Below are 6,154 nucleotides of genomic sequence, written 5' to 3' on the forward strand. Positions count from 1 at the left end.
GGAAGGTAGTCATGCTTTGAGAAAGAATTCTGTTATTCCAATTTGTATAACTTCTACAAATTTCTGTTAAGATGGGCATAATAGCAAGCAAAGTTAAAGAGGAATGTCAAGCCTTGTTTCGATATAAATTGTTTGACAAATCTATGTTCAATTTTTCTTTTGAATGACCACTTGCTACATTACTATAAAGGCATGACTTTTGCACATAAAACCATGACAGTATAACTTAGAATGTACGAGCAAATCTAGTTGGGAACACAGTTTGATAGTAATCACCACAAAGAATGCAAGCCGTATATGAGAGGAACAAAAGCACGAGACACGCTTTCATTGTGCCGCGGGATTAGCAGTGACTAGCCGATTTATCGATCGGTTTTGGCGGCTTTGTTTGTTGAGCAGAATATGCGAAGTTGGCACGTCGTCGAGTCGGACGTGCGAACGTGGCACATAAAGAGTTAAAAAAAAAAGAATCAAGATGATTACTAATATGATTGCAGTGATCCTATGACATTTATTTACAAACAGTGGCAGGTGACCAAACCATGTCACTCATTATTTTGGTGAAAATTAACTGTTCTCAATATCCTCATATTAAAGCTTGCAGATATACCAACCTGTCAACGTAATTCCAAAACCTCACATGCACATTTGTACAGATGAGGTCGCAATCAAAAAAAAGAAAAAAGAAAAAAAAACAGTCTCCAATGCTTGACACACATGTCATGTCTTTGAATTCTCCTGAACATGTCAAGTACTGTATGATGATTGATACATGTAAGAGGACAAAAAAAGTGGCCAACACGATCATGATGGCTTACATATAGCATGTTCATGACGGTAAGGATCTCCTACAACTTTGGTGTAAAGATGGCCCTTATCCAGAAGCTGGTACAATGTACACCACGATCTGGAGAAATTTCCATATCTGGAACAGCTTTGGTGCTGTCATGCTGTGTCCAAAATATAGAGTGCCTTGAAGCACAAGTCTAGTTCTGCTTTTGGAATTGTTTCAGCAAGTAGTATCTTTCTTTCTACGATGACGTATGCCTGGATTGGAATGTTCCCATACACAATAACGAATGGCTGTGGCTTGACCGCCTCATTAATGTTCTCAACATATTGTAACACAACCGGGGCCGTTGTGTATCGATGTCGGGACTCTCCTGTCTTGGCATACAGTGTGTAGGACTCAATTCTCTCTCATATATCACCGCGTTTGTACGGACCAGAAAGCACAAATAAATACACCTGTTATTGCCACGGTAATTGAATTGCATATGGCACAAGCACTTCACTTGCCTTTATTCTTGGAAGGTGGACGAATAAAACGGAGGAGAGTATATCACAGAGTTGCCCACAGCCCTTCACAATCTCACCGACTGCTCGTACTGACTACCTACACGCTGTCCTTTCCCGGACGTGGCTAGGATGCAACTGCCCATTTCTCAGTACCCATACAGACTTTTATTCATAAAGCCTGCGTCTAAACGCACGCCCCGTCCGTATCCATATACTCTAATACAACGTGTGTACACGCACCATCATGACTTACATCGTGACAGCACTTTGTTACACTATGTTTGGATGTCGTCTAGAACCTATGGTTGAACATCAATGAAGGATGACAGTGTTTCTGCAGTGGTGTGTGCTCCTTTTCTGTCGTCTTTTCTTTCACAGAACAAGACAGGAAGCATGTAGAATCTAAGGTTGCTCTTTTCCTTGAGACTGAGATTTTTGTTGTCAGTATCTTCCAAGTCTGGCGTATGTTTCCGGTTGCGAACAGTTTTCTTGGTGCAATCCAAGACACTTTGGGACTGTATGAAGACCACTTCTGGTAGAATGCGTTGGCCTTTTCTGAGTAGAGTTCTGCAGAATCTTCTTGATCATTCCAGTGCGGAGTAGTCTCGGATATGTGGTAAGAGTGTTCCTCACACTGCAGTCTCTTCTCTTGATCAATCCAGTCATGTCTGTGTTTTGCTGTTTGTTTCATGTACAGAATTAGTCCTTCACCATGTCCGTTGGTTCCTTCTGTATTACGCAGCCATTCTTCCATCGTCGCAATGTTATCATCAGTCACAGACTCAGTATCTCCTGGCTTTTGAGACTCTGCCTTGTCTCCCTGTATGGTTGATGATGATGATGGTACCCGCAGAAACATCTCATTCTCTCCCATGTACCTTAGATGTTCCTCTAGATAGCCTGTTGTTGGAAGTTTCGGGATCTGTCAGTATCTTGTATTACGGAAAGGGAAGGTTGTCATAATGGCATAGGCTACTGATGCTTTCACAAATGAGCTTGGCGTTGAACTGTACCCCCTTATCAGGTATCAAGTCAGCAAGTCCACCACAGTATACCGGTCCCTTTAACTTGCAGAGATTTGTGGCATTGATGTTTTGTAATGCTGCTCTCCCCACCGAGGTCCTTCCCAACATAGCAGCAATGTTGAAATGCACTTTCTTGACCTGTTTCAGGGGAGGATGGTTGTTAAAGTGAAAACAAAGTTTTGGTAAGGGCTTAAGAACCCGTCTAGCACCGTTTCATATTTGCTTGCAATATATTGAAAGAGTCTACTAAGAAACTTACCTGTCTGATGCGGTTTGCCGGAATGATGAGTCGTTTTGGAGTATTTTGAGAAAAATGATAATAGTAGGAAAACCGACTTTTATTCCAGAAGGCTCCAGACTAACTCGGTCTCAGGAAAAATTCGACCCTACTTCAGACAATTTACATGCAGTTCGTGATCACCATATTCTACTGGTCACTGCATAATACGTATACCAAAGGAGGCCTAACTGAATAGACAGGAAAGTGCGTGCTAACGTAATTATGTACAAAACAAAAAAAAAAAAAAAAAAAAATGACAGCCCGCGGTCAGTTGCTAAGACGCACTGTCTTTGAAGTTATTGCTGTTATTTATCAAGCATCTTTGATTGTTTTAGAGGTGCTTGTTAGGCACACACTAATTTTTGCATACGCGCAAAAGAGTTTTTTGATGCGCGCGTTGTAACAACCTAACTCGGCGTGAGCATTACTGCGAGTAGCCAGAACACGAAGCGCTAGTTTTATACAGGCCGCTCCCATAGGACAACACTGTACAATCAGAGGGACGGCCATTACAACTCATCCCGCCGTCAAAGCGAAGCCGAGTTATCCCCGAGTCTGAGTTTAGCCTGACCCCGTTCATATAAGTTCTGAGACTGAACCTTTTTGGTTAATATTTCGGATTTTCGTCGTTACCCATCAAATATCTTGTTATTACAGCGTTATCCCGCACATTTCCTAAGCATACGTTCACATTTGGGAGCCGAATTTGACAACATTTGCAGGCGTACCAAAACTTTGTTGGGGCTTTAAGTGAGAACATGTCCTCTGATATTTTGTATTGGCCTATACACTGCTCACATCTTGTACTGAGCGTTACGGAGGAGGTCATCCTCAGATTTACTGTATACACATGGGGTAATTTCAAGTTTGTTAGGAGCTGGGGTTTATAATTTAGTAGTTTCAGCATGAACTAAATATTAACAACAGCCTTTTACAGCAAACTTAAAATCACACAATGTGCAGTATCTGGTAGTGAAAGTTACAGTGAAGACATGTCCTTAGATTTTCTATTATACACATCACTGTAATTAGTACTTAGAGGTGGATTGTGACCCACAAAAAAAAAAAGGAAAAAAAGTTTATCACAAGAGAGGAAAATTGATGAATAAAGAATGGAAAAAATGAATAAAGTGAAAGTAGACATGCTGCAGTCACATTTTTAATCACAGCACACCTTTTCCACTCACTGACCTCTTCAATTCACCTTCAGTTTTAACTTTCATAATCATTTCTCTTTTAGTTCAGCTAACAGCGCTTGAATGCATGGTCATTTATCATAGGAGAGGTTTTTTTTTCAATGAAAACTTTGAACAAATAAGAAGACATGGAAATAATTGGAATATTGACCATATATTTTGATAGTAACTCTGAAGAACAACATGAATTCAACTGACCAACATAAAACACACTTTAGCATGTTTGAGAAATGTAGTTAAGTATAGAAGTGAAATCATTAAAAACATTGTCATGTCTTTTCAGTCTTATTGATAGTTTTATATAAAAAAAATGAAATGCAACAACTCACTTCACTGTGTTGGTTTAATGTTTTTCACACACAAACAAATGTTCATCCACAACAAACTACTCTGAAATATCAAATATGTAAATGAATAAATAAATAAATGAATAAATAAACAAATAAATAAACAAATAAATAAGTAAATAAATAAATAAATAAATAAATAAATAAATAAATGAATGAATGAATGAATGAATGAATGAATGAATGAATGAATGAATGAATGAATGAATGAATGAATGAATGAATGAATAAATGAATAAATGAATAAATAAATGATAAATAAATAAATACTAAACTAAAGTCAATAAGGTTAAACATCTCTAATATCCAATCATTGATAGAGCAAGTTGTAGTGTCCGTGATCTTGAATGCCTATATGGTAAAATGTGAAGTAGATATGCTAATTTCTCAATGTAATTGGATACAAGAATGCTTGTTCACCCAGCTTACATATAAAAATGCCATGGACCAGGATTTTATCAAGTGAATGTGTAGTACCTATTAGCTAGGTTAGACAAACTACAGCCCAACTAAAAGTGGTCAGTGCTCACCTAAGCATAAAATTTTTTCAGACACCTAATGTTCCAAGTCGATGCTCTTGACTCACTGAGCTGTACAAGCTTTACTGTAATGTCATGGTCGTTTGGATTCATAACCACTTTAGTCATTGCATTTATGATTCTCTAACAAATATTCAAACTGTTTTTTAGAAAGGAGATTGTCGGTCAAAAATTGCCATATCAAAATTACTTTCTTATGTATTTTTCTTACGTATTTCGTAGTCTTTTTTTTACAATTTTGTAACGTGTTTTTCATCTTTTGGTCTTGTCACTTTCTCAAGAGAAAGTTTTCACAAATGGCCCAAATTCACGAAAGTGGTACAAATGAAACCATGGACAAAAACCATGGACTAAAACCATGGAGCGCCAAGTGTTGCATGGAATATTTCGTTTGGAAATTTAGGAAATTGGTCATTTCATCAATGAAATGATTATTTTATAACAAAATGACAACATTTTGTAACTAAATGAACATTTCGTTCACGAAATGATCAACGAAATTGTCATTTTATCAACAAAATGGCCAATTTTGTAACAAAATATTCCGTGCGGCACTTGGCGCTCCATGTTTTTGTCCATGGTTGAAACCATGGTTTCATACGTACCACCTTCGTGAATTCAGGCCTTTGAGAATGATTATGCCAAGATAGACTTATATCTGGTATTGAAAGTAGAATTACTCATTTATGTAATTCATGGAAAACGCACATTATGTATGGACTTTGGTATGTATACAAAATCACAAGTTTAGCTATTCCCAGTCCAACGAGCATATTATAGAAATAAATAACTTTGAATCTGTGCACCTAGGTGACACAAACTTATGTCAAAACATGCCTAAAACTGAAAAAAGAAAAGAAGCAATGAAGCACTATGGTAAGAGCTGCTTGAGTTGTTGAGTTATCATGCGAAAAAATTGAGGGGGGGGGGGAGGGGGAATCAGCTCCCCACCCCCCCCCCAAAAAAAAAAAAGTCTTTCTAGGGTTAAATTCAATCATGTAACTGCAGTTAAATGCACCACACTTACCAGTAATTTTTGCATCGGCTCTGATTTTTAGGGCCTGACTCTTCATAGCCTGCCATTTCCTTTTTACGTCCTCACCAGACCGGAGGACAGGTCCACCAGCAGCTCGCAAACTGGAAGCGAACTTCCGCCATAGTTCTCGTTTCTGTTTTTCCATCTACGTCAAATTAAAAAGAAGTTATAAAATGATAAAATAGCATGTAAAGTGGTAATATTTTGCAACTTGGGCAACTTTAATCGATTTTGTCACCATGACCAAATAATTGTAACAGCTATTTCAAGGATTTGATATTAATACCGCAACATACTGAAATTTGGGTTCAAATCAGTGAGGGATACGAGATATACATTCAGATGGAATTGAAATGTGATGATGTCGTTATGAAATTTCATATTTGTAATTTCATGCAGGAACTTGATAATTCTAAATAATGTTTTTTTTTT

General features: G+C 37.8%; 1 pseudogene; it reads right to left on the reverse strand.

Annotated features, from left to right (window-relative positions):
• Positions 1–874: 874 nt before the first annotated feature.
• Positions 875–5,844, reverse strand: LOC140243607 (uncharacterized; annotated as a pseudogene).
• Positions 5,845–6,154: the final 310 nt, after the last annotated feature.

This window comes from Diadema setosum, chromosome 20, assembly GCF_964275005.1.
Source record: "Diadema setosum chromosome 20, eeDiaSeto1, whole genome shotgun sequence".
Classification (NCBI taxonomy): Eukaryota; Metazoa; Echinodermata; class Echinoidea; order Diadematoida; family Diadematidae; genus Diadema; species Diadema setosum.